The sequence below is a fragment of the Castanea sativa genome, chromosome 2, assembly GCF_040712315.1.
Source record: "Castanea sativa cultivar Marrone di Chiusa Pesio chromosome 2, ASM4071231v1".
Lineage (NCBI taxonomy): Eukaryota > Viridiplantae > Streptophyta > Magnoliopsida > Fagales > Fagaceae > Castanea > Castanea sativa.
In genome coordinates, this window is record NC_134014.1 from 12,660,437 (window position 1) to 12,679,492 (window position 19,056).

The 19,056-nt window shown below is 38.0% G+C and overlaps 1 long non-coding RNA gene across 1 annotated transcript in view; it reads left to right on the plus strand.

The window, feature by feature from the left end:
• Positions 1 to 305: 305 nt before the first annotated feature.
• LOC142623577 (uncharacterized) overlaps positions 306 to 19,056 on the plus strand; it is a 55,912-nt gene continuing 37,161 nt past the window's right edge. The window contains exon 1 of the long non-coding RNA XR_012842169.1: positions 306 to 518. This is a non-coding gene — a long non-coding RNA (uncharacterized LOC142623577). The remainder of the gene's footprint in view (positions 519 to 19,056) is intronic.

The following is a 19,056-nucleotide window of genomic DNA, read 5'->3' on the forward strand; positions in this document are numbered from 1 at the left end:
CAAAGATTCCATTGCATTTAGGGTCCGTTTGGATACAGCTGAAAACTGAAAACTGAAAACACTGTAGCAAAATAATTTTTAAATGTGTGAATAGTACTGCGAGTCCCATTTAAAATTAAAAAAAAAACTGAAAAGTGTGTGTACTGTTCATGACTAGTGCATGAACAATGCCAGCACAGTGATGAATAGTGCTTCTTGTCGCTGGTTGAAACCTGTGCACAGAAGGAAAAAAAAAAAAAAAAGAAGCGGTGGAAACGCTGAACGCTAGACGCGTTCAGCTATCCAAACCAAGCCTTAGCTTCTTTTTTTTTTTTTTTTTGCTTTATTCATTTTGGCTTGTAATACGCACACGCATAGAGATACAGAGAGGGAAATTAGTATCTGTATCTTGTTGGTAAAAAAAAAAATGGCGTTTTTGTGGCCTTTGATTGTTCTGGCATTCGCATACGCCATTTGTAGATTCCTTTTCATGCTCATTCCTCCCAATGTTCCTTCCATCGACGTTGACGCCTCTGACGGTCTCTCTCTCTCTCTCTCTCTCTCTCTCTCTGCATTTATTTTCTTTTATTTTTATAAATATAACCTGGTGAAAATTTTGCTGTGATTTTGAAAATGGCATGTTGGATGATGGGAATCAGACTCAGGAGAACAGCTTCATATATGTGAGTTTTTTTTTCTTCTATGATTTGGTTAATTTTGATCAGATTTGTGATTTATTTAAGTTTTTCTTTCTGTACTTCTTAGATTTTTGTATTTGTAATTTGTCTTGTATTTGAATTGATAATTATATATTTGTTCGATTTTGTTGTCATATCGGTCTCTCACTTTTTGATTACTTTCAAGTTGAGACCACAGATACGACAATGCGTATAAATTAATTTTGAAATATTAATCTGATCTGTTGTAAGATTTATGCGCAATTTTTGTTTCAAAAAGCAAAGATTGTAGAATGAAAGTACTAATTTCAGATTTGAAGTAGTTTACATTGTTGATGTGAAATTGGATAATGATGTGCAAATTTTTTTTACTATTGTGGTGGTCCATTGTTTAAAATGAAAATTTTGAAGTAGTTTATATTGCTTTGTTAGAGCTAAAATTAATGTCCAACTGCTTTGCTTTGTAAAGCAAAGATTGTAGAATGTAAGCACTAATTTTTTGGAATGTACATTTCCGATATTCAAGAGAGGAAATAAGCTTGCAGGAGAGTAATTGAACTGTTGCTTACCTTTTGTTGGTGATTCGGATGCAGATTCCTCCAAGGGGAAGGACACAGCAGGCAGATAGGAAAGTTTAGTGTTACAAGCCCGCGACAATGAAATACTTGGGGTATTACCCGGCATTGACACCTGTAGAGGTTAGTGATGTTATGATTGTTGGGAATGTGATGTGTTGGGCCTAGGTAGCTTTATGCTTGTTTACTCTGCCTTTGTACACACACTTCGGAAAGTGGTAGTATAGGAAATATCGAGAGAAAAAGACAGGGACTATGGATCAAATTTAGAGAAGAGTGAGAAAGGAGGGAGATGGTGAGAATCTTTCTCCTTTTCCCCCTACTTTTAAGATCAATGGTATTTTTGAAGAAGTGTAATGAATAATGATTGGCTATCCTCTCAAAATTTATTATCGTTATATCTATGTGTGTGAAAGCATATGTTTATGGTGTTTTTATAATTAATTTTGCAAGTTAGGGAGTCAATTTTTTTTCTAATGTATGTACCCGTGGACGCAATTAACTTTCAACCATTAGTGAGCTAACTAGTTGTGAACTCTTATTTTATGGATGCTTATAGCTGTTCTGATGAAAGTGCCATTTACCTGTAGTTTTTAATAGCATTTTGTAGAGATAAATGTGATGTCTATCTGTCTGGCAATGTATTTGTCATTATATACTCGTCCGTCATTTCGTACATACATAAATATGAATGTATTTGTGTTTGTATGATCAATTTATCCATATTCTCTTGTGTATGTATACATAATTATTATTTTAATGCGCCACTTCCTTGAAGTTGTTAATACCCATTATGTCTATCTTTTCATCCATCCATGATCCATATATATATATATATATATATATATATATATATATATATATATATATATATATATATATATATATATATATCCCTAAATAAGCTAAATAGATAAACAAATCTACATACATACTATTCTATATGTGTGTTTCACAACTACCAGTTTCTTTCCTGATGAAAAATGCATTTATTGAATAAAGTCAACTATCAGCTAAAAAGAAAAAGAAGAGAGAGAAGAGAAGAGAAGAGAAATAATAAGAGAGAGGAGAGAGAAATCTCGGGGAAATAAAAAGTATGAGAGAGAGTGTATTAAAAAAATTATTACCCGTACATACCATTCAACTATAATACCATCATATATTTACGATGATACTGTAGCACCATGGCAAAAAAGCTTACAAGTTTACATGTTTAGCATTTCGGCTGCTAAGCTATTTAGGCCTCACGTGCTAAATTTTCGTTACATTTGGCGTATACCATACCTATTGTGAATGCTCTTAGTGAGCTATCTAGTTGTGAACTCTTATTTTATGGATGCTTAACAGCTTATAGCTGTTTTGGTGAAAGCGTCTGATGGGATTAACGAAGTAAAACACGGACGAGATCGTTTCCACAGACGAACCTGATCTATTATCCACGTCACTGACGAGAATGTTAAGATCATTCAATGCTGCCGATAATGTCTCGGACGGTTACAAGACCAGTTGGACGAACCGTTGAAAACATATTAAATCTCATTACTCATCTAGAAACGTTATCAAGGAAGATATTAACACCACAACGGCTAGAATCCATAGGGATATATATAAAGCCCTCACAACACCAATGCAAGGTACATACATAATCACAAGATATACTGAACTATTTTTTGGTATTTTTGATTGTTTTCATCTTCCACACTAACTTTGGCATCAGAGGCGTTGTGGCAGGCACCACACCGGTGACCACTTGAGTGAGTTCTCGCTTCCGTCGCGACGCCGGAGTGTGACCGGCCATATCTGGACGAACTCATAACAACTGACAAACTTTTGCTTCATCAGTTTGGCGCCGTCTGTGGGGACGAGATTCTCGTACTAAGATTCAAAAACGCAATTCCTACCAACTTCGATATCCAGATGGAATCCAACCAGGATTCAGCGGCCTTGGCTCAGCAAGTTCAAACTCTCGCGGCCACCGTTGAAGAACTCACCAGACAGAATCAGGAGATAAGACAAAGGCTACAACAGGAGGAGAACTGATCAAAAGCTATCCAAGAGAACGAAGGGGACAGCCACGGGAGAAGTAACTGACGAAGGACCATTACTCCAGAGGAACAGCATTCTGATCTCCTCCAGGAAATGAGAAAGGAGATGGACGAATTGAGAAATGCCATCAAGGAGAAGATGGATCGGAGCCTAGATAGAATAGTCAGGGCAACGGGTTCTCCCTTTACCATGGCAGTTTTAGAACGACTAGTACCAACAAAGTTTCGATTGCCTCAACTTGAGCCTTTTGATGGGCTCAACGATCCCCAAGATCACCTTAATACTTTCAAGACGACACTAGGCCTTCAACAGCCCCCTGATGAAATAATGTGTCGTTCCTTCCCTACTACGCTAAGGGGAGCAGGAAGAGAGTGGTTCACAAGACTACCCACTTCATCCATTGACAACTTCGAGCAGTTAAGTAGCACATTTCTGCACCATTTCGTCGGAGGGCAACGTCCCAAGAGACCAGCGGATCACCTACTCACTATTAAGCAAGGGGAGAGGGAGACCTTGCGGTCGTACATGAAGCGCTTCACTCGAGAGACCCTAGAAGTGGACGACGCGGATGACAAGGTACAACTGACAACATTTAAAGTAGGGTTTAAGTCTAGAGAATTCATCGTCTCACTGGCAAAGAATCCGTCTCGGACAATGGCAGAGATGCTCCTGAAAGTCCAAAAGCACATGAATGTCGAGGACGCACTGGCAGCCATCGTGGACGAGGAAAGGCCGAAAAAGGAAGGAAGGAAGGAAGACAAACGTAGTGGACAAAAGAGGGAGCGCCCAGGCCATCGAGGAAGTGACGTAGATAAACGAAGGGACGAGAAAGCTCCACGAACGGTAAAATTCACCCCTCTAATTATGCCTGTTAACAAAATTTTGACACAGATCCAGGATCAACATTACCTTCAGTGGCCGAGACCTTTGCATTCGTCCCCTAACATGCGTGATAAGAACAAATACTGCCAATTCCACAAGGATCATGGCCATTACACGGAGGATTGCCGAGACATGAAAGGACAAATAGAGGAGTTGATACAGAAAGGAAAACTACAGAAGTATGTGAAGAAGAGGGAGTCCAACAGGTTCAGAGACGGCAACAAGAGCCAGCGCGAATCCTCGTCCAAGAATGAGATCCGTCCATCCCAACCACCACAGGATGTGATCGGGGAGATAAGTACAATCGCAGGAGGGCCATTCACGGGGGGATCATACAAGTCCCTCAAGAAAACATGCCAGAGACAAGTAAATAGTGTCCACATGGAACCCCTATTGAAGCAGAGACGGACAAACCAAGATATGTTTTTCAACAAAGAGGATGCTCGGGGAGTAAGGCAGCCACATAATGACCCCCTGGTTATAACGCTTACGATCGAAAGGTTCAACACTAAGAGGATCCTTGTAGACAACGGCAGCTCCGCAGACATAATGTACTTACCAGCCTTCCAACAGTTAAAACTAGATCTTGTGAGATTGCGCCCGTTCGATTCCCCCCTCATCAGCTTCAGTGGGGACAGGGTATACCCCAAGGGCATAGTGATGCTGAAAGTCACAATAGGGACCTACCCAAAGCAGCTGACCTGTCAGTTGGACTTCCTGGTGGTAGATTACCCCTCCTCATATAATGTAATCACTAGGAGACCCACGCTTAACAGGTGGAAGGCGGCTACGTCCACCTACTGCCTAAAGGTGAAATTCCTAAGTGAGGACAGTGTTGGCGAGGTGAAAGGGGATCAAGTCTTGGCCAGGGACTGCTACCAAGCTGTACTGGCTGCGAAGGAGAACCACACATGGACAATTAAGGAGGAAAGAGACGAAAAAGTAGAAGCTTTGGAAGCAGTGGAACTCGTCGAGGGGGAGACTGCCAAGGTGACGAGGATAGGAGCTAACTTAAGCCCCGAGATGAGGACAAAACTCGTCCAATTTCTCAAAGAAAACTTGGATGTCTTTGCGTGGAGTCACGAGGATATGCTCGGTATATCACGCTAGATAATCCAGCACAAGTTGAACGTGGATCCCAGGAAAAAGCCCATCCAACAAAGACGACGAGTCTTTGCCTTTGAACAAAGCCAAGCGATCACCGACGAAGTTAACAAGTTGTTGCAGGCAGACTTCATTCGAGAGGTTTATTATCCCGAGTGGCTGGCCAATGTCGTACTGGTGAAAAAAGCGAATGGGAAATGGAGAATGTGCGTGGACTTTATGGACCTAAACAAGGCTTGCCCAAAGGACAGTTTCCCCCTGCCTAGGATAGACTAGCTGGTAGATTCTATGGCCGGGCATAAGCTACTAACGTTCATGGATGCATTTTCAGGATACAACCAGATAAAGATGGATGAGGAAGATTAGGAAAAAACTGCTTTCATCACAAGCCAATGACTCTACTGCTATAAGGTGATGGCCTTTGGGCTGAAGAACGCAGGAACAACATACCAAAGATTGGTAAACAAGATGTTCAGCAAGCAAATTGGCAGAAACATGGAGGTGTATGTGGACGATATGCTCGTCAAGAGCAAGAAGGAATTGACGCACCTGGACGATCTGAAAGAGACGTTTGATACCCTCAGAAAATATCAGATGAAGCTGAATCCTAATAAGTGTGTTTTCGGGGTAGCCTCAGGAAAATTCTTGGGGTTCATGGTGTCCTAAAGAGGGATAGAAGCAAATCCAAAAAAGGTACAAGCAATACTTGACATGACATCGCCGAAGACCGTCAAAGAAGTCCAAAAGCTCACAAGAAGGATTGCTGCACTCAATAGGTTCGTCTCTAAAACAACGGACAAATGCTTACCCTTTTTCAAGACATTGAAGCAAGCTTTTGCTTGGACTAACGAATGCGAAGCAACGTTTTAGGAGCTCAAACGTTACCTGAGCAATCCGCCCCTCCTGAGTCGGTCGAAGGAAGGGGAAAACCTATATCTATACCTAGCGGCATCAGCCACGGCTGTCAGCGTGGCCCTAATTCGAGAGGAAGATAAGAAGCAGCTTCCAGTTTACTACGTCAGTTAAGCCTTCCAGGGAGTTGAAGCCAAGTATCCCAGGATTGAGAAGATCGCATTCGCTTTGATAGTGGCTTCACGGAAGTTGCGACCATACTTTGAAGCACATCCCATCCTGGTAATGACGGATCAACCAATCAGGAAATCCATGAACAAACCTGAGGCAACAGGAAGAATAGTCCAGTGGGCAATCGAACTCAGCCAGTTCGACATTGAGTACCATCCTAAAACAGCCATCAAGGTGCAAGCCCTAGCATGGCGCAAGCCCTAGCAGATTTCATTGTCGAGTTCACCCTTCTAAAAGACGACGACCTCAGTGACCAGTCGGAACAATGGACAATCCAGACTGATGGCTCGTCAGCCCAAAAGAGGGGGGGAGTAGGGGTCATCATAAATACCCCCGATGGAGAAAAACTCAGATATGGAGTCTAACTAAAATTCCCGGCAACCAACAACGAGGCCGAGTACGAAGGGATACTAACGAGATTGAGACTCGGGAAAGCACTTAGCACTAGGAACCTGCTCATCCAGAGCGACTCAAAATTGGCAATAGGGCAAATCAAGGAAGAGTATAAGGCAAAAGAGGAGAGAATGCAGGAATACCTCAAGCTGACGAAACATCTAGCCCAGGAGTTCGATAAGTTGGACTCGTACGAATCCCAAAAAGCCAGAATATGGCGGTAGATGAGATAGCGAAGATGGCCTCGTAAGAAGAAAAACGACGAGCGGGGAATTACTCATGGAGATTCAGAAATGCCCCAGCATCGAAGAAGTCCCAATATTTTCCATCTAGAGCGTAAATAGCTGGATGGCACTGATCGTGACGTTTCTCCAAGATGGGCACCTCCCTCACGACGCCCTAGAGGCCAAGAGGATCAAAACGAGAGCGACTAGATTTATGATTTTGAATGACACCTTATACAAAAGGAGCTTCTCCATGCCCTACTTGAAGTGTGTCAACGAAGAATAAGCCAAGTACATCCTTCGAGAAGTCCACAAAGGAATTTGTGGAGACCATGCTGGGCTTAGATCTCTGGTAAGCAAAGTTATTCGAATAGGATATTTCTGGCCAACCATGCAGGTAGACGCAGCAGAGCTCGTCAAGAGGTGCGATAAGTGCTAAAGGTTCGGAAACATCCAGAGGCTACCGGCAGAGAAAATGAAGACAATAACCTCCCCGTGGCCATTTGCACAATGGCGGATTGATATCGTCGACCTATTGCCCCTGGGAAAAGGACAGGTAAGGTTCCTGCTCGTTACTATTGATTACTTCACAAAATGGGTCGAAGCAGAGGCAATAGGAACTATCACAGAGGCACGGATCCGTATCTTCGTATGGAAGAATATAATTTGCAGGTTCGGGATTCCAAGAACGATTATATCAGATAATGGGTGTCAGTTCGACAGCCAAGGATTCAAAGACTTTTGCTCGGGACTAGGCATCAGGAACCAATTCTCATCCCTAGGACACCCACAGGCGAACGGACAGATAGAAGTGACTAACCGGACACTGCTCAGAATTATCAAAGCCCGACTGGACGAGGCGAAGAGCGCCTGGCCCGAAGAATTGCCCAATGTCTTGTGGGCCTACAGAACAACGGCAAGAACCCCAACGGGGGAGATGCCTTTCAGGCTCACTTATGGCACTGAGGCGGTACTCCCAGTCGAGGTGGGAGTGGCCAGCATCAGGCGAGAAGTATTCCGCGAGAAAGACAACGACGACCATCTTCGAATCAATCTGGACTGCGTGGACGAAATAAGAAACAATGCCTCCAGCAAGTCGGTGAAGTACCAGCGGAAGATGACCGAGTACTACAACAAGAGGGTCAAACTTAGACGGCTTGAAATTGGCAACCTCGTCCTGCGCAAGGTCACCACGGCAACCAAAAATTCCACCCAAGGAAAGCTTGGTCTTACATGGGAAGGACCTTACAGAGTCGTCCACTACTCCTGGCAAGGCAGCTATCATTTGGAAACCCTAGACGGGCAGAGGCTCCCACGACCCTGGAACATTGAGAACTTGAAGAAATACCATCAACAGATGTAACACAGAAATGTACTCATTCCTGAAAATTAATGAAATAAAGATTCAAATAATGTCTTCATACAGGTCTCGTCAGTAGTAAATCCCGGAAACCCAATAAGGCAAAGCAATAAGATTCTGCCTAGGTGGATGTACATTGCCCACGAAGCTCAGAGATTGTCTCGGAAACCTCTAAGAAAAAGCCTAAGTAATAAGATTCCGCCTAGACAGATGTACATTACTGACGAAGGCGAAAAGACAAAATAAAAAAAATCTAAGTAATAAGATTCCACCTAGACAGATGTACATTACTGACGAAGGCGGAAAAAAAAGGCCTGAGTAATAAGATTCCGCCTAGGCGGATGTACATTACTAATGAAGGCGAAAAAGAAAAGAAAAAAGCCTAAGTAATAAGATTCCGCCTAGACAGATGTATATTACTGATGAAGGCGAAAAGATAAAAAAAAGCCTAAGTAATAAGATCCCGCCTATACGGATGTACGTTACTGACGAAGGCGAAAAAAAAAAAAAAAAAGGAGATCGCTAAATAATGAGACTTTGCCGAGATGAATGTGCATTGCTGATCGAGCCAAAAGATAAGATCCAACCCTGACGGATACAAAGAGGTTGACGGGTCTTGAAGCACACACACAGGTACAACATATGTAAGTAAATATGATATTATAAAAGCCCAAAAACCAAGGGCAATTACCATTGTTTTTACATCTAAAAGCCCATAAACGTTGGGCTAAAGATATTCTTATCAAAAAGCGAATTAAAAATGTTCTGGAATTTAAGCCTAAAACATGTCAGGCATCTAAAAAAAAAAAAAAGGAGGAAATTTTGAACAAGTAATAGGTTCAAACATCCGGGATGGCATCGTCGTCGGCAGGGGCACCAAGGGCAGGAGCTTCGACGACTGGGATATCAACAACAGGAATGTCTCCGGGAGCTTCAGCAGTCATTGCTTGGGCAGCCTCGTCACCAGAGATCTCCTTGTCCACTTCCTCCATGTCCAGTGTCTTCAAATCTATTTCAGAAGGGTGCTTAATGCAGTATCTCCTCAAAAGCTCAAACCCTTTGAAATACCAGCTGAAGAGCACGGAGTTGTACTCCTCAATCTGCTGAAAACCCTCAATCGCCCTGAAGGTGACGACCTTGATCTTCTCATTTGCGGCTGCAAGCTGCTCGTCCTTTTCCAAAACCAGCTGCTGCTCGACCTTAAGCTCGTCGCTCAATTTCTTGACCTCCTCCCTGGTATGATGGACATCCTCCATCGAAGCTATCAAATCCTTCCTCAGCTTCGAGTTCTCCATCCCTAGGACCTTGATCCGAGAGAGCGAGGACTCAACCTTAGCCCCTTGAGCAAGATACTCAGAAGAAAGATGAATGGTCTCCCCCAACACCTAAAAAAAAAAAGGGGGAAACACGCGAAGGAATTTAACTTTAGTACACCTATGTATATAAAAAAATATAACTCAACACGAGCAGGTTACCTGGACGAGTTTATGAAGATGACGACCCATCAACTCATTTGGAGGCAAACCCGAGAACACCTTCAAGTCCTCCGCGGTCACGAACCCATAAGCCTTGTCCGTCGCCAACCTCTCGTCATCCCAGATGGTGGATGAGCAAGCAGCCTCCTTCCCCCTATCAGACGTATGAGGCCTTTTTGAAGCAGGGGTCAGGATCTCTTCAATCAAGGTGGCAGAAGAAGCCGTCCTCATCGTCTCGGCACTGAAAATCACTGGAGTGGCCGAAGCAGTCGGAGTGACGGAGGAAATCTTCCCTTTGACACGGACCACCTTCTTCCCAATGTTAGACAGCGGTTTGTCCTTCTTAGACCGCATCTTTTCATACAGGCCCTTGTTAAATTTCGTCGTCATTTCTGCAAAGAAGGAAACACTTATAAAGGAGCAAAGGAACTAAATATAGATATGGGGACCAAGTTTGATGAACTCAATGCTTACTCTTCTTTCCTTCAATGTCGAGGCTCCGCAGGACGTAGGGGGACAGATCGGGGCCAAGGTTGTAAAAAGCAAGCGTCCGCGGATCTACTAAATCGTCCCAATTTTCGATGGTCTGGGAATACTCAATGGCCGTCTCAACACGTTCCTTAGACCTGCTTTTGAGCTTAGGCTTCCTTTTAACTGTACAGGAATCAAAGAGGTTAATAACGATAACAACGAATTCAATAAAGGTAAAAAAGACAAGAAAGGATACTGATGCACCTAAAGTCGGGGTTCCCCACTGACGAAGCAATCTAGGGATATCACCCCAATCCTAGCTAGAAGGGTTCTCAAAATCGTCCCCGGACACAAAGACAAATCTGGACTTCCAGTACCTGAAGGACGAAGGTAAGCCCTTGATGATCTTGGTTCTTCTCTCCCAAGGTACTAACTCATAATACCCATACTCTTTGGACTCTTTCAAACGATACAAATAGACAAGCTCACTCACCTTGATCATATCCCCGTTAGCGGCCAACCATATTTCCATACAATTGACTACTATTCTCCATGAATTAGGCATAAGTTGCCCAGGAGCAATACCCAAATAAGCTAAAAGCTCCATCACAAACAAATGGACGAAAAGCCTAAGTCCACAAGTGAAAGCAGCCTCATAGAAGCACACTTCACCTGGAAAAAACTGACAAGCCCTCTCCTCGTCAGTAGGCCGACGAACATGAACCCGTTCCGGAAATTGAAACCTATCCCCAAACCTACCCACAGCATCAATGTCCAACCCACACACCTCCACGAGGGCATGAAAAGCCCTAACCTCTCTAAGGGTCGACGCGGCTTTGTCCCCCTCCATAAGGTCACCGCTAGACGACAACCCAGTCTCGAGATCACTAGACCTAACCTCAGACATTGACCTTTGCTCTCTCACCAAATCCTCGAACCAGTCAACTAATTGGCGAAGCAACGGAAACAAGTCACCCAAGACTACGCCTAGGCTATTACCCTCGAAAATGAAATTCTCCAAGTTTGGAAAAACACCTAAGGACCCCCCTAAGCGAGCAAAAAGAAAGGAAATCGAAGGGCAAGCTACTCGAACCTCAAAATTACTGACCATGGACACACAAGAAAAATACAGAAAAATAGGAAAGTGCTAAAGTTCCCCAAAAAACCAAGAAACAAAGGCCAAAAAGAAAAGGAAAAGAAATCAGATGTTTGCGAAAGGAAAAGGAAAGAATAGGAAGAAGGAAAAAGGAGAAAAACATACCTCAGAGAAGAAAAGCAAGAAGCCCAACACCAAGCACGCACCGGCTCAAAGGAAAGTGACAGAGAAGAACTACGTGAAAAAAGACGCTCAGAGAAATAAACTGAAAACTTAGAGAAAGTGAAAAGTAAAGTAGGAGAAGAAAGGTTTAAAAATCCAAAAAAAAAAACCGAAAATCGGTGGGAAACCCAAGGGTCATACAATGAGGACATAAGCCCTCTCCAACCGTATCATGCCACGTGGCCACGACCAGCATAACGCCGCCACTACGCATTCAATGCAGCGCAAAATCCCAAAGGTCGCCTATAAAAATAAAAAAATTAAAAAAAAAAAACTTTTCATCTTCCATGGTCGTCAAGACACGTCTTAACAACCATGGAACCCGGGGGGCATCTGATGGGACTGACGAAGTAAAATACAAACGAGATCGTTTCCACAGACGAACTTGATCGATTATCCGCGTCACTGACGAGAATGTTAAGACCATTCAATGCTGCCAATAATGCCCCGGACGGTTACAAGACCAGTTGGACGAACCATTGGAAACGTATTAAATCCCATTACTCAGCTGGAGACGTTATCAAGGAAGACATTAACACCACAACGGCTAGAATCCAGAGGGATATATATAAAGCCTTCACAACACCAATGCAAGGTACATACATAATCACAGGATATACTGAACTATTTTTTGGTATTTCTGATTGTTTTCATCTTCCACACTAACTTTGGCATCGGAGGCGTTGTGGCAGGCACCACACCGGTGGCCACTTAAGTGAGTTCTTGCTTCCATCGCGACGCTGGAGTGTGACCGGCCATATCTGGATGAACTCATAACGACTGACGAACTTTTGCTTCATCAGCGCCATTTACCTATAACTACAGTTAGGTCACAAAATCCATGTAAATTTCCCCTTATAAAATCATCAATTTCATTTATTTTGATAAATAAAAGTTTCACCATCTTATTATTTTTTGCTCCAATCATGCAACTTCACATTTTGACCAAAACCCTTATTAAATAAGAAGAATCCATCATCTTGTGCTGTCCAAATGCAATGGTTCCCACCACATTTGTCTTCAAACCTAGTATCTTCTTTATACACATCAAAAGCAGCTTGTAATTTTTCATTAAAAAAATAGCAGTAAAAATCTGTGGTCTTAAAAATAGGCACAAGGTCAAAAGAGAATTCCCACTCTCCATTGGGTAGAAGAGTTCTAAGGCCTAAATCATCATCCGCAGATTTACAATGATAGGTAAGGGGTTTGTTATTGAGATGATTGACAATTCGTACATAGCGTGTAAATAAGTCGTTTGTTGACTTAAAAGTACTTTGGCCAAAGGCTAAAAGAAGGATAAACACAAAACAATAAAGTTGGGCTATGATCATTTGATTCATTTTTCTAATGCTCAAAAAATATATTGGTTACACTTGAAATGCATTTGCCTTCTTTTTTATAACTTGAAATTGTCAACTGTACATTTACAAAGCATATTCAAATATTAAATAATTGGTAGACATAATTAATGCACCTCATTTGAAAAAATACACTGACCTCTCCTAATATTTATTAAAATTATACTGACCTTCCCATTATTGATACATTGAATTTTGCAATATTGATACATTTTCATATTTTGGTTTGTTGTTGAATTTTGACTAAAAAAAATTCCTTATATTTTTAAGCCCATATGGATAAGATTATGGGATTTTCATTTGTAAATGAGGATAAATGCATAAATGCAAAAAATTTCTAAATTATATTTAAAATTCCTTTAAATTTCTTAACACATTAAATGTATTTTTCAATTAAGTTTTCAATATTTATATAATAAATTTATTGCCATATATCAATAAAAAAAAATCATTGCAATAAATATCTTAAATTTATTTGATGGGATATATTGAATCTTGCAATCTTGATACATTTTCATATTTTAGTTTCTTATTGAATTTAGATTTTTTTTTTTAATCTTTTATTTTTAAACCCATATGAATATGAAAATGGGATTTTCATTTGTTAAGGAGGATAAATGCAAAAACACAAAAAAATTCTAAATTATATTTTAAATTCCTTTAATTGATTAAATGGTTATAAATTTCAAGAAATGTGATTGTAGTTTATTTATTTATATATATATATATATATATATATATATATATATATATATAAAACATTGGTCTTTTTATTGTTAGAGATACAGGAGAGGTCAATGTAACTTTAGTAAACATTAATGGCAGACAAGAAAATTTTTTCATTTTTCATTTTCGACATTCATTAACAAATGTGCTTGGTAATATCCAATATTAAATACACTTGCATATTAAATGTATTAACACATTAAATGTATTTCTAAATTAAATTTTCAATATTTATATACTAAATTTATTGTCATATATCAATTTAAAAAATTATTGCAATAAATATCCCACATTAAATACACTTGCTTATAAATGTCATAACACATTAAATGTATTTCTAAATTAAATCTTCAATATTTATAAACTAAATTTGTTGCCATTTATGAATCAAAAATATTTATTGTAATAAATATCTTATTCTTATTTGACAGGATATATTATTGAATTTGGCAATATTGATAGATTTTCATGTTTTGGTTTTTTATTGAATATTGATTAAAAAAAATTTCTTTTTGTTTTACAAAAATTGCATTCTCATTTGTAAAGGATGATTAATGCATAAATACAAAAAATTTCTAAACTATATTTAAAATTCCTTTGATTGATTTAACGGTTTTAAGTTGCAAGAAATGTAATCGTAGTTTATTTTAAAAATAGAGATGTTTTTACAACTAGAAATAGAGGGGAGATCAATGTAATTTTAGTAAACATCAATGGCAGATAGTGCAATTTTTTTCTTTTTTTGGCATTCATTAAAAAATGTCTTAACAAATGTGTTTTTTAATATCCAACGTCAAATACACTTGCATATTAAATGTCTTAACACATTAAATGTATTTCTAAATTAAATTTTCAATATTTATATACTAACTTTGTTGTCATATATCGATCAAAAATAATTATTGCAATAAATATACTAGTTTAATATTTGCACTAAATAATTTCTCTTACATTAATAAATACAGAAAGTTTTTTTTTTCTTTTGATAACTAAATTTTCGTATTTTAGTTATTAAATATCTATCATGAAACTTGTTTGTTTTATAAATAATATATATATATATATATATATATATATATATATATATGTCTGTACCTAAAAAAACAATAAATTTTTTTTTTATGTCTTAGGCTTATAGAAAAATCTGTAAGCCTAGGACAAATTGTTGTTGGCCTTCTTTGACAAATTGATTGACATATAACTTTTATTTATTGTTTTAATCTATTGTTTATTTATTACTTACAAAATGTTAATTATAACTTTATAATTTATAAGTGTTGATGAGCACATCGTCCTTACACATTAACTACCCCGACGTTATCAATGGAAAGGAACGAATAGACAACCATTGATAATGTCTTGTATGACAATAAAATCAGCCGAGGCGTTACAAAGGCCATAAAAGACATTTACAAACCACTTCTGAAAACCAGAAAGGTATAGACACAAACACAAAACTTTTACTGAAAAAACACACCCATACTCCATGCATCATAATTCTAATTTGTTCATCGGAAGGTCCCTGACAAGCACCACTCCAATGTTATCATCAAAGTAGTTTATCCTATTCCAAGTGTCGCATTTGGTCTTTCAATTCATTTGGATGAAGGATTTAATTGACGATTTTAGCATCATCAAGTATGAGATACCATATAAAAAAACTAAGGTTTTAAAAATGTGTTTCTCAAAAAAAAAAGTTTTAAAAACGGTTTATAAACAAATATATTAAATTAAAAGAAAAAATTAATAACAAACAGAAATCTTGGGACCACCAAATCATAATTACTTACAAGTGTGTTAGATTAAGTGAAAGCGTGTGCGTGAGGGTATAAAAGAAGTTTGAGAGGAAATAGAAGATGGGTTGATAATTGATACTTGATATATTTCTCATTGGCTAAAGTAAGAAAGTGAAAAAAAGAAAGAAAAAAAAAAAAGATGAAGAGAGAGATGACATTCTTTATGAACCCCTCATTTTTAATCGAGAAAGTTTAGAGACACAAAAATTGTTTTTCTTTTTTTAAAAAAAAAAACTTTCATACCTGATTGATGTGTCAGATTATTAACGGTCAGTAAAAAAAGTAATATTAGGGATGAGTCCAGATAATAAGTTCAAAACTAATAAAAATTTGCCAACTTTAATTATTTTTTAAAAACTGTGTTTGTAGCATTGTTCTTCTTAATCTTCACATGAATTTTTTTTATTATATAAGTGATTTCACAATCTTATTTTTTGATATAATAGAGATAATTCAATTCAAGAATATAATAAAAAATTAATACAAGATATTTTGTTTTCTCAAGACTTTTTTATAGCTCATACAAAGATTTATAACAAAAAATATTTATCTTTTTTTTTCCTCAACCTCTTTATATTTTTCGTTCCTTTTACTTTTCTATCATCTTTACCAAACAAAATTGCATCTGGTCAAACAAGTTTTATTAGGGGCTAGAGAGTCCATGAAAGCATGCAACTATTAGCTTTTATGTACGCTCTCTCTTAAAATCCTGATTAAGTGTTACATTATGAAGGATTAATGCGAACTTGCAATCCCATTGACAACTTTGGTGGGTGGCTGAGGAGACTGGAGAGTTGCAAATCAATTTAAAAAGATGAATGGAGTGTATATAATTGAGAAAAAAAAATGCGATCGTAACTCATTTTAGATTTTCTCATTTGTTGATTGACTATGGATAAATAGGTCATGATTTTCAATTCCTAGTGTCATCTGATTGAAAGGGTTTTCCGATTATATATCATCATGTGAGAGAATAGAGAAATGCAAAATAAAATTCCTTACCAATTGAAAGTACATTAGGTTGGATTTTATTTGAAATCTTCTCTATTTTATAGGCAGCCTTATTTAATCATATAGTGCATTTTGATTATCATTGTTCATTTATTAAATTATTTGTTTATGTACCGTTTTTTGAAACCTTATTTCTTTTTAGGTAAAACTTACTTTTGTCCATTTTCAGCCCAAAAAAAAAAATCTAAATGCACTGCGGCACGCCTCATTCCATATTTCTTTTCCCAACAAAAGAAGAATTTTTTACTTCAACTTAATCAGTACACTTATCACCATCGAGTAAGCTTAATAAGATGTAAGGAGGTCCTAGTGTTGGACATAAGATGATTCATGTTGGCAAAAATATGATAGATACAACAATATCAAGTGCAATTTATTTGACCTCTACATACATGGAATAACATGAAAAGATCAAAAGGACTGTAATAGATCAAAGTGGATCACAATGAACTAAAGTGGATCAACTAGACCCAAGTAGAGGGACATGGACTGAAGTGGATGGAAATGGACTACAATAGACCAAAGTGGATCGGATGGACTACAAGTGACCGAAGTGGACTGAAATGGACCCAATGGACCAAAATAGACCACAATTAACCAAAGTGGATTGAAATGGATCCAATGGATCAAAATGGACTAAAATGAAACGAAGTGTATCACAGTGGACCGAAGTGAATTGTAATACTACAATAATGTAACTCAACAGGAGCGTAACAACAATAAATGTAATGAATTTTTAGTTTCTTTTTTATACTTCTTCTATCAAAGAGTATGATAAACAATTAACTTTCTAAGTGTTTATTCATCAAAACACGGCTATTTACCAAATAGATATTCACACAAACTTATCAGAGAACATGTTTTTATTTGTAAGATTTAAAATAACCAAAGAGAAGAGAGAATTTTCCCATAAAAATAACCACAACTGCTCAAAGATAACTTTCACAAATTGAAGTCTTATTACTTATCCCATAAAAAAGTCATCTGCCACACGCATTCATCTATTTCTCTTTATCTACAAGGATTGAAAGCATGGGTGCGCCAATTAGGTTGATGCACCCGAGTTCAATACGCACAGACGCGCTCTGCGGCCGTCAGCACGGCTGCATGCATGTCTGTGATGATTTTTTTTTTAGTTTTTCGATTCGGGCCGATACGGTCCAAAATGGGCTAAAATAGGCCTGAATCGAACTGATATGGGCTAAAATAAGTGTTTAAAAAAAATAAAAATAAAAACTTAAAAATTTTTATCAAAACACAACATTTTGACATCCTAATTTAAGGAAAAAACCATAAACTCATCTCAAACTCTACTTTGTCGTTCTCTCTGTCTCCTCTCTCTCTCACTGTAACCCACAGCTCACCCTCAGACTCACTCCATCTACTATTGCTCTTAAATTGGTATATGCTTTCCATTATATAAAAATATATATATGTTTAGCAATATAAATAAATATATATTTATTAATTTATTAATAAACATATCCTACCGCACCAGCACTCTATTTTTTCAAAAATTTTCGAGTCGCCACACTGCACCCGAACCCAAACCCGAACCTAAATCCGCACATGTACTCCACCTTACATTTCCAATTCAAGTTGGTATTTCACTTTTATTTTTTTTTTACATATATATAATTATTTTCAATTTTGTTTTAGACATCAGGTTTATTAGGTTCCTATTCAAGGGAGAAAGTGAAGCATTTGTATTTAAAGACAATGCGGTTTTAATGTCAACAATCCCTCTGATATAAAGTGGATGTTTATTTGATTCTCTTACTGTGGCTTACTACAGTTCGCAACCCTCATCACATCTCTTTCTTTCTCTCTCTCACATTCTCTTTTGCTTTTCCATTCTTGTACAAGAGAAAATTCTCACTCTCAATATTTTTTGGGATAATATCTGTATTTTGTGGTTAGAACTTAAAAAGAAGTAAAACCTTCTGCGTTTAATCATTGCTTTTGTTCATTGATGGCATTAAGAAAGGTAGGAAAAATTGACTAAACATTCATGAAAAAAAACTAACTTCAGTTGCTCTTGCCTCCTATTGGTCCATTGGGGCATTACATTTTCACTTGATTTTTGTAGTAAACTTTGAGTGTTCGAGAGATAAGGAGATTAGGCCAATTTCTTACATTTATTTTTTTAAATGTGCATTATGGCAGGATATTGGTAATATCATTCCAAAATTGATGTTTACAGTTAACAAGATTAACTTAGATTATTATTTCTAATTGATGCTTAAGTCCACTGCATTGGTTGGTGATGGTCGCATTTTAGGTGAAATGCAAGATGAGTTTTCATTTTACATCATTCTTGTGAAAAAATTTATGTGAAATTCATTTTGTATCAACTGTTGGTTAGTTTTGTCTACCCATTATTCTGTTTTAAATCTTGGGTGATTATAGTCTATCAACCTAAACTAAACTCCTGTTTACATTTACCATTTTGAACTTTTAGAATGCACGATTACCACCCTAAATTATAACTCGTGCTTCACTTACATTGTACCATTAATTGGGCTATTAATTTGGACAGAAAAGCATGCCACATATGCATATGTGAAAAAGACTGAAT